The sequence below is a fragment of the Euphorbia lathyris genome, chromosome 2 (genome assembly GCF_963576675.1).
Source record: "Euphorbia lathyris chromosome 2, ddEupLath1.1, whole genome shotgun sequence".
In the NCBI taxonomy this organism is placed as follows: Eukaryota; Viridiplantae; Streptophyta; class Magnoliopsida; order Malpighiales; family Euphorbiaceae; genus Euphorbia; species Euphorbia lathyris.
The window spans coordinates 142,234,780-142,246,252 of record NC_088911.1 but is presented as its reverse complement, the minus strand read 5'-3'; the positions used below and the strand labels follow the sequence as shown (position 1 = coordinate 142,246,252).

The 11,473-nt window shown below is 32.2% G+C and overlaps 1 long non-coding RNA gene across 1 annotated transcript; it reads left to right on the top strand.

Moving 5' to 3' along the window:
- Nucleotides 1-6,294: 6,294 nt before the first annotated feature.
- LOC136217134 (uncharacterized) lies at nt 6,295-9,067 on the top strand. Its single transcript, XR_010683444.1, has 6 exons — nt 6,295-6,598; nt 7,080-7,230; nt 7,643-7,747; nt 8,164-8,273; nt 8,372-8,519; nt 8,600-9,067. It is a non-coding gene; the product is annotated as an uncharacterized lncRNA (long non-coding RNA).
- The last annotated feature ends 2,406 nt before the right edge of the window (nt 9,068-11,473 follow it).

The following is an 11,473-nucleotide window of genomic DNA, read 5'->3' as shown; positions in this document are numbered from 1 at the left end:
AAGCCCCGGATGTGGGATGTGGTTCTAGCCCAAGCTGAGTTCGCCTACAACGGCTCTGTACATTCGGAAACCAGGAGATCACCATTTGAGGTAGTATACACAAAGACCCCAAACCATGCCCTTGATATAGCATACCTTCCAAAGGGAAATGTGGCTGCCAACCAGCTGGCCCAGGACTATATGCAGATGCACCAAGAGGTAAGGGAGACTCTTGAGGATAGAAATCAGAAGTTAAAGGCTAAGGCGGATGAGCACCGCAGGGACCTACAGTTTGAAGTTGGAGATGAGGTCATGGTATATTTGGGCAATGAGAGGCTCGCCAACACCGCAAGCAGCAAACTTCGGCCTAGGAGGTATGGGCCATATAAAATCACCAAAAAGATCAACGCCAATGCCTATCATATAGCATTGCCAAACTGGCTTGGCAAAGTCTCACCAGCGTTCAACATCCGTGACCTTAGCCCATGGAAATCGGATGGTCCTTTAGAGCTCAAAAAAAACGAATCAGTGCCGGACTCTTTTAAAGAAGGAGAGAATGATGCGGACATCCGAACTGGCCACACTGATTGCGCGGACTCTAGCGGGTCTTCAAGAATCAAGCTCACAGAGGATGCACCTGGAAGGGCGGATCCCCAAGACATGCGAGCAAGGCGGATCTAGGAGTACGCCAGAAGGCGTATCCACATATGAGCATGGACGGATCGCCAAGATTACTTCCTCAGGAAGTCGACCAACAGACAGTCTGACATTCCGTACCTGCACCTCTGTACCTGTTGTCTGGGCGCATTACCTATCTTACCCTCTTATTATTAACTGTATTGTAACCCTAGTAGGGGTAGTCCCTGTCCTTTGCTTATCTTTTAGAGGTTGTATTTAAACCCTCATTTTGTAAGGATATGGCAACTTTTATCAATCAAATATCATTTCTCTTTGAGAATTAAGGTTTATACCTTGTTATCGGGATTCACTCCTTCAAGTTAAGCTTGAGAAGAACATCTTTGTTGGTTTACGACTAAAACCTTCATTTCTCGCTTTCAATCCATATCACATTCACATTCACTATGTTTAATTAACAACAAATAAAATTTAATCCAATCCATAATCCATAACGGGAAGAGAAATTTTCAAAGAACAAGTTGTTGAATCCATAAACTAATAATAACTAATAAACTAGAGATAAATTATGCAGCTCTGGGTAGAGGAAGAAACTGTTGTTGAAGATAAATATCTATAAATTCGGTGAAATATTTTGAATTTTTTTTGTCAAACTCATAGAATAGACAGTATATTTTTTAAAAAAAATTTTCCATGTCTAACCATATGTTTATAATATATTACTAACGAGTGATAAAATGACTCACATATGAAGTGTAGATGACAAGATTAATGACCGAAAAGACAGTTTCATTAATTATTTCTCAAATTAGCCAATTTAACAACGTTAGGGATAAAATTGCTCTTGTCTTCCAATGTTAGGGGTAAAATTGCACAATTTTAGACGTTAGAGGTAAAATTGCTCCTGATTCAAAACGTTAGGGGTATTTTTGCACCTTAACCTATTATTTTTTAACACTTCAATTAACCTAGTAGTGTATTAAGTAAAATATACAGGATTTGTAATTGTTTATCCTATATACACCTTAAGGTCCTATTTGGTAAAATATAATGACCTTCGTAATAGAACGACCATTACATTGAAGACTCATTACCGTGTTTGGTTGCATGTTATAATTTTATTGTAATGGAATGAGAAGACATTGAGTTAAATTTTGTTGAACAAATATTGCGATCCTCATTCCATAGAAAAATGACTTGAATTCTCATTACATTGTCAAATCTAACATCTCATTCTTGTCAAAAACGTAAAAAGTAGAAAAACAGGAAAATTGAAAATGAGAAAAAAGAAAAAAAACGAAGAAACGAAAAAATGCGAAAAATGAAAAAAAACGAGAAACCAAAAAAAGGAGAAAATAGAAAAACGGTGAAAAATGTTGAAAATGGAAATTAAAAGAAAGGAGAAATTTTTTTAAAAAAATATGAAAAAGCGAAAAACAATACATTAATTTATTGATTTCGGTTAATCTAATTTTGTATTTGATTTCGTTCGACTTTAATATTTTTCGTGCTTTTCACGTTTTTCGTTAATTTTAATTATGTAAATAAAATTTTATTATTATATTTAGTTAGAAAAATATAAGTAAATAATAGAATCATCATTACATTACAACTTTGATTACATTACATTGCATTACGGCATACCAAACATACCCTAAGAGAAAAATACTAACTAATAGAGGAAACATTAATATTTAGGAAATATCATAAAATCCTAACCATTTTAGGACTAAAAATTCTATCAATTTTTACCTTTCAATAATACAAGATTTACCTTATAAAACCTGTCCTTTTTTTTCTTATGTTTTATTTATAATCTGTGTCTACCAAATACTAGTACAAAAAATCTCAAGTAAAAAAAAACTTTCTCAACGGCTCTCTACTTCCTGGAGATGGCGATGGCACAACTTCCTGAAGATTTAATCATTGAAATTTTTGAACATTTGCCGATTAAATCAGTTCTTCGTTTCAGATGGGTTTCTAAATCTATATGCACAATCATTGATAGCCCTATTTTTATGAATTCGCATAGCCGTAGAGCTGCTGAAAACCATCGTCGCGATATGATTTTACTAATTACGTTGCGGAAGAAGGAGCCAACGAGATATCTTGTAATTGAAATGAGTGATAATGAGGATGAAGAGATTGTTCTCTAAAACCAAGCTTGTAATTTGGTTTGCTTCCGTTATATATGGATGTTATTGCAAGATTGTAATTTGTCTGCTCATTATGGATCATCAATGAATGAATTTGTTCAAAGTATTTACATGTATATGGATTAAGGTGTAAAAATATTCAGGATCAATTTTATCCTTAACGTTTAAAGTGATGCAATTTTGCACCTGACATTTAAAGCCAAGAGCAATTTGAGAAATACTAACGTTGATAAATTGGATCATTTGAGAAATAATTCATCAAACTGTTTTCTCGGTCATGAATCTTGTCATCTACACTTAACATGTGCGTCATTTTGTCATAAACAAAATCACAAACATATGTTAGGATGTGAAAAAATAAAAAAATATACAATTTATAAATTTGGTGAATTTTTTGATTTTTTTTTGTCTAATTCGTAAAAAAATGATATGCAATTGGTGCAGAATAAAAAACAAAAATATTTGTGTTTTATAATAGGGGTAGAATTGATCCAAATTATCAACGTTATGGATAAAATTGCACTATTTTAAATGTTATGGATAAAATTGCTCATGATCTAAAACATTAATGGTATTTTTGTATTTTAAGTCAAAATATATAGACTTTATAATTTTTATCCCGTATGCACCTTAAAAGGAAACAATAATATTTAGGAAATATCCTAAAATAATAACCTTAGTTTTTTTTTTAATTACATTAAATTTATTAAGTTGGAAAATTAGTACAAACCAACGGAAATTTTACCTGTGGCAAAGAAAATTTGTTAATAGGGGCAATATTAGATCAAGTTGTCAACGTTAGGTCCTTAATTATACCATTTTTTTTTATGTTAAAGGTATTATTGCTTTTGACCGACTATATTAGAAATATTTTTTGCACATTATCTATTTAATTAAATTGTACAAGAATATGGAGTTATTTAATGCCATTAAATATGAGGTCATTGGAATTTGGAAATGTTCAAGAGACAATTGAATTTCTGGGTCAAGCACGTTAATTTTTTAGCTTAAAATTCGAAAATCTTATAATAACATAATGTGATAAGGTGTAAAAATGTCTCCAACATTAATAGGTAGGAGCGATTTTAACCTTAACGTTTAAAATAATTTCACCCTATAACTTCTATAGTCGAGGGCAATTTTACCCTTAACATTAGTAAGACTTTGTTTGATAACTCATTTAATTATTTAAATTAAAATATTAAGCACTTATTTAATTTAAGTGCGTTTAATAAGAGTTGTTTCTCCACCATTTAAATTAGTTAATTAAGTTAAAAAAACACTTATTTTGACAAGTCAAAACATTTAACTTAACATTTTAAATTAAACATTAACAACTAATATTTTTATAAAAGTTACATCATTCAATATTTTCGGCACTTAAAATTCAGTACTTATTTTTTCAGCACTTAATTTTCAGTTTTATCAAACAACACCTAAGTTTGGTGAATTTCCAAAAGCATTATAAAGCACACATGTTTTGTTCCTTATTCTGCACGAGTTACATATATTAGTTGGTTCTAAAAAGATTCACATTTTGTTTTATGTTTTGGAGATTAGTATTTTAAATTCAACGAAATATTTGGATTTTTCTTTTCCAATTCGTACAAAAAAAAATATAATTTTTTTTGTATATATTTCAACGTCTATTCATATGTTTCTGATCTGTTACAATAAGTGATAAAATAACACACGTATAAAAGGTAGATGACAAGATTAATGACATAGAACACAGTTCGATGAATTATTTTTAAATTGACCCAACTTACCAACGTTATTGCTCTTAATTGCCAATGTTAAAGGTAAAATATAGGGATAAGGTACTAAATTAGGGTTAAAGTTTTTGAAAAAGTATCAATTTAGGCACCACATACAAAATAATACCAATATAGGTTTAACGTTTAAAAAATGGTATCAATTTAGACCTTGATAACGGATTGGATACGTCATTCCTAATACTCCGTTAAGTTCTGATTTCTCTCTTCACGTACAATTGACAAAACTTAATAGCGTAATATGAATGACGTATCACGTTTCGTTATCTAGGCCTAAATTGGTACCATTTTTTAAACGTTAAGCTCATATTGATGCTATTCTGTACGTGGAACCTAAATTGATATTTTCTCAAAAACAATAGACCTATTTTGGTACCTTATCCCTTGAAAAAAAAGCATATTTAAATTTATGGTAAAATTTATGTTTTATTAATAAAGTCCTTAATCTTTTAAATGAATACATTAAATCTCTAGTTAATTATTTTTGGGTAAAGGTGTAAAAGTACCCCTAACGTTTTGGATCAGGAGCAATTTTACCCTTAACGTCTAAAATGGTGCAATTTTACCCCTAACATTGGAAGCCAAGAGCAATTTTACCCCTAACATTGGAAGCCAAGAGCAATTTTACCCATAACGTTGATAAATTGGATCAATTTCGGACACTATTATAAAACACAGATATTTTTGTTCATTATTCTGCACCAATTGCATAGTAATTCGTTCTAAAAAAAGGATTTCATATTTTTTATAATTTAATAATAGAATTTGAGATTAATATTTATAAATTCGGTGGATTTTTTTATTTTTTTATCTAATCCGTACAAAAAGACAATATATTTTTTTATTTTTTTTTCACATCCCAACGAATGTTTGTGATTTGTTACTGATAAAATGACACACATATGAAGTGTAGATAGCAAGATCCATGACCGAGAAGACAATTTGATGAATTATTTCTCAAATTGACCCAATTTATTAACGTTAGGGGTAAAATTGCTCTTGGCTTCCAACGTTAGGGGTAAAATTGCACCATTTTAGACCTTAGAGGTAAAATTGCTCCTGGTCCAAAACGTTAGGGGTATTTTTGTACCTTAACCCATTATTTTTTAACACATTATACATGTAATCTTTTAAATGGAGATATTAAACCCTTTATCATTTATTTTTTAACACATAAATCCATTCTTAGATAATTATTGTTTTACACTTCAATTAACCTACTAATGTGTTAAGTAAAATATATGGGTTAAGATGCAAAAATACCCCTAACGTTTTGGGTCATGAGCAATTTTATCCCTAATATTTAAAATGGTGCAATTTTACCCCTAACATTGATAAATTGGGTCAACTTGATAAATATTAATCTCTAATTCTATTATTAAATTATAAAAAACATGAAATCATTTTTTAGAACGAATTGATATACAATTGGTGCAGAACAACGAACAAAAATATTTATGTTTTATAATAGGAGTAAAATTCATCCAAATTATCAACATTAGAGATAAAATTGCTCTTGGCTACCAACATTAGAAGTAAAATTACACTATTTTAAACGTTAGGGGCACTACAAAAAATTAACCCAATACCAACACTTTTACAAATGCACTTATAAAAAGTGTCACTACAAAATATCACTTTATTTACTTTTATTTTACACTTTTGCAACTATTTACTTTTATCAATTAATTAGAACAATGAATAAGGCCTATTCTACCTATACTACATTTCACCCTTTTCTTTTTTGGCCCATCACAGCTCAAAACCTAGAGCAAAACGATTCCTCTGTTGTTAGGCGGCATAGTAAAATCGCAAAACGTTTCCTCAGCTTCTCCCTCACCACTCCTCTCCTCCGATCTTCTCTCTTTGCGCTTCTCAGACTTCTCGGTCACCACTGCTCGGGTTTCTCTCTGCACGGCCGGTGATGCTTTGCCTGACGAAACTCTTTCCCACTTCGACGAGCAAGATCAGCTCCAACAGGTTTCCATCCACTCACTCGCCGCCGGTAAGAAGATCATCATCGTTTCCTGATGCCTTCACTGTAAATTGCAGGTATGAAAATTCTTCGTATTCTCTGTCAGGCATTACAATCTTTAGTTTGAGATTTATCAAATTGAGGGATTTTAATTGATGTAATTGGCTTGTATGTTAGCTTGAAGCATGTTTGAGGGTTCATTGAGAAAGTAGAGCCTTTGAAATCAAAGGGATTCGTAGAAATTCTGTGCCTCCATTATACACATGTTCCTATATAATTAAGATTTATTACACATTAATACGCTTCCTTACTTGTTGCTATTTTAGCTAATGAATATTTTGAAGTGAGTGACAACAATAACCCAATAATTTGAAATGTTGTATATTTATTAGGCTCTTCTCTTGAGCAGAGCTACAAGCACTACTAGCTAGTTATTGCATTTATTATTTATGATTTCTACATATCCTAACTTCCTCTATAGTTATAACTGGTAGTTTGTTCTATTGAATTACGTTCAAGTATTTTCATCAGCTAATCAGATTGTTTTGAGCTTGATAGGAAACACGTTTGCCCAAAAAGGACCGGATTCCACTAGTTTCATCATCCATGGATTCACGAGTTCAATATCGCTGCCCTGTCGGTTCAGTAAACAACAGTTGTCGAACAGTTCGTTCGAGAACAAAACTGATGAATGTTTTGATTGAAAAAGGTAAACCTCATGAAGCCCGTCTCATTTCAACAGTTTAATGGAAGACAGACACAAGCCAACTCTTATCACATACACAGCTCTTGTATCTGCCTTTACTAAGCAGAAGCATTTTAAGTCCATATCTACCTTGATAGCAATATGAATGATCTAATGATCATTGATGCTAAGAGCACTCATGCTTCAGTTGACTGTACTCCTTTTTACAGTTCTGATAAACCATCATTTGAAGCTTGTTTGTTGGGATATCATTAAGGTTTCTTTGCATTTTATCATGTTTACTTCCTACTTAATCATTTGGAAAATGAATAGGGTTCTCTGAAATCTAGGAAACTCTGATCCCATTTCTATTTCCTAGTTAAATTTTTTCGGTTATATAAGATAATAGCATATTAATTTGTACATGTTATGACAGGTGGAGTGTGCAGTAGCAGATGAAGCAAAGCTATCCACCATTCTTTGATATGAATGATTCATGTTAATCCTGGATTCTGGTTTCCGCCCCTTTGAGCTCATCAAGGTAACCTTATTCCCCTGCTAACACTATTCTTTATATCTTACAACTATTACAACTTGAAGTGGAAGGAGTTGATGATACTTGGTGCATTTAATCATGCTCTTGCACTTTGTGTGGCTTGAGCCTCTTACTTGTCCATTTTCCTACTCTGCAGTTCTTCAATGTTTTAGGGATATTACACTACAACAAAATTGGGCTTTAACAACACTTTTCTTGCAACACATTTTAAAACCATGCCCTATTAATATCCATGTAGTGTTGATATTGATTCATCTGAATTGTTTCTGTGTGGAGGCGAAATGCCTACTCTCATTCTTCAATGAGCAGGGCATGCTGTACATATCTTTATTAATGGACAACTTTCAGCTATATGAATGTATATATTTGTTATCTCAGCTGATCAGAGTACATCTTTCTAGGTTCTGCCTTTGGAACAAGAGAGAATAGGAGGATTAAAGATACCAGAAACGTCAATTTACATGCTGGAAGAAATAATATTGCATTGCTGACTGTTACAATGGGATTGCAGGTCAGTTTGCATAACCAACAAGTACTGATCTCTTATTTTGATAATTCAAATGCCATTAAATTTTCAATTTCTGACTTGTATATTTTGTGTATATGAAGAACATGGGGGACACTTCAAGTCATGGAAAATGGGATCTATTCTGGCAAAAGTGGACATACCAGGTTGGACTGAAAGGGGAAGCTATGGATGTAGTTTCTCGGACTAGCGTTTCATCGACAGAGACCACAACCATTGACATGGCATAAGGTGGGAAATTTTGAGAGTTTCAACTCTGTTTCCTCACTGAAATTAATCATAATTCTAATGTATTCTGCTTAACTTTGTAGGCCTATTTCAATGCTCCGAAAGGAAATGAACCCTTGGCATTGGACATGGAGAGATGGGTAAGGGTCAAATATGGATCAACGAGTATAGGGAGATACTGGACTGCATACGCTAGCGGTGATTGCAAGGGGTGCAACTGTGCAGGCACGTTTCGTCCTCCTAAGTGTCAAGTTGGTAGCGGCAAACCAACACATAAATGGTAAATTCTTACTAGACTGTGAATGAGATCTTAGAACTTGGCTGAATTGAAGAATGCAGAGATTTGAGTTCTCGTGTTGAATGATTTAGGATAATTTATTTTTGGTTATGTTTTCGGATTTTGTTAAATTTAGTTATAATTTGGTGCCAAAATCTGGCTGATAGTATTTGTAATTTTGTTTGAATGACATGTAATTTTATAATGAAAATTTAGTTGATGAGATTTGTTAAAGATATTTTTGTAATTATATATTTTTATTGGATTAAAAATTTAGTTAATTTGATGGATTTATTGAAGCAATTTTGTAATTATATATTTTATTATACAAACTATTCGAATATTATATATAAAATAAAAAAAATTATTTAAAAATATATAAATCCTATTGCTGCAGAAAATCATGCAAAACCGTCCCAAAATCGTAAAATCTCGCAAAACTGTCGCAAAAACAGTCGCAAAATCGTTCAAAACGTCAGCTAGAAACCGTTGCCAAAGTGTCGAAAAACCGTCGCAAAATCGTCCAAAGTAGCCATTCCTAAGACACTTACCCCGACGCCTTATAAAAACCGTCGCTACTGTAGCAACGCCTGTTGTATTGACGCTTTTCTGACGCTTTTTAAAAACCGTCGGGAAAAACTTTAGAGACAGTTATCACCGTCGCTACAGCAAATAAAATCCGTCGGAAAAGACATTGTTTTTTGTAGTGGGGGAAAATAACTCTTGGTCCAGAAAGTTAAGGGTATTTTTACACTTGGATAGACTTTATAATTTTTATCCTGTATACACCTTAATAGGAAACAATCATATTTAGGAAATATCCTAAAACCCTAACCATTTTAGGACTAAAAATCCTATCAATGGTTACCTTTGCATAATTATACTATTGTTTCTAAAATAATGTACAAAACTTACCTTATAAAACCTGTCATTTTTTCTTATGTTTATTTATAATCTGTCTCTACTAAATACCAATACAGAAAATCTCAAGTAAAAAAAAACGTTCTGGGCGGCTCTCTACTTCCTGGAGATGGTAATGTCCCAGCTTCCCGAAGATTTAATTACTGAAATTTTTGAACGTTTGCTGATTAAATCAGTTCTTTCATATGCGTTTCTAAATCTATATGCGCAATCATTGATAGCCCTACTTTTATGAAGAAAAAAAACAAATCGTAAACTAAAATCTATTAAGTTCAACTGTCAAAATACCATTACTTATCAATGAGATAACAATTCGGTTAAATTTTAATACACATTGGGTGAAACTTCACCAATTTGGATAATCAGCGGTCAAATGACAAAGTTTTGGATAGATCAGGGATCAAATAGTGCTTTAAGCTAAAAAAAATTAAAAAAATTTACCAAATTTGTAAATATTAATCTCCAATTCTATTATTAAATTACAAAAAACATGAAATTTTTTTTTAGAACGAATTAATATGCATTTGGTGCAGAATAAGATACAAAAATATTCGTGTTTTATAATAATGTCTGAAATTGACCCAAATTATCAACGTTAGGGTAAAATTATTCTTGGCTATCAACGTTAGGGGTAAAATTGTACACCTAAATCCAAAATATATAGACTTTATAATTTTTATCCTGTATATACCTTAAGAGGAAACAATCATATTTAGGAAATATCCTAAAATCCTAACCATTTTAGGAATAAAAATCCTAAAAATTTTGTCAATTTTTACCTTTCCATAATTATACCATTCTTTCCAAAATAATTTACAAGACTTAGCTTATAAAACCTGTCTCTTATTTCTAATGTTTTATTTATAATCTGTCTCTCCAAATACCATTACAGAAAATCTCAAGTAAAAGAGAAACATACTTCTTGGAGATGGCGATGACACAGCTTCCTGAAGATTTAATCGTTGAAATTTTTGAACGTTTGCCGACTAAATCACATCTTCATTTAAGATGTGTTTCTAAATCTATATGCGCAATCATTGATAGCCCTACTTTTATGAGTTCACATCGCCGTAGAGTTGCTGAAAACCATCGTCGCGATATGATTTTACTGCATAAGTTGTGGAAGAAGGAGCCAACGAAATATCTCGCAATTGAAATGAGCAATGGTGAGGAAGAAGAGACTGTTCATTGATAGCTTCTCCAATGGATTCAACAGCAATTAGCCTCCCAAAGCTGCACAATTTATCTCTAGTTTATTACTTATTTTTAGTTTATGTTAAGTACTTGTTCTTTGAAATTTTTTTTTTTTTGAAATTATTTATGGAGCCGCTCATGAGCCAGTAGACTCATTTCAAACTTTCTTTGAAATTTTTTAGTTTATGAATTCAACAATTTGTTCTTTGAAAATTTCTCTACCCGTTATGGATTATGGATTGAATACCCGAACATCTGAAATGGGATTCGTGAATATCAAAATTGAGATTACATCAATAATGAGTTATAACTATTTAGGAAACTAGCTTTAAATCCGGGATTACACGGGATATAAAATAATTTTGGACACATTTAAATGGCATGGTGATGATTTAGCTCTAAATGTGTCATGACACCTCTAATCATCTCGCCAATTAACGGAGCATGTATTGGTGAACTATGTTGCATTGACACTTCTTAGTCGTGTTTCCACGTTTTGTATCCGTGTCTGTGTCCATTTATTATATATTGCACCATTTTGGACGTTAGGGGTAAAATTGCTCCT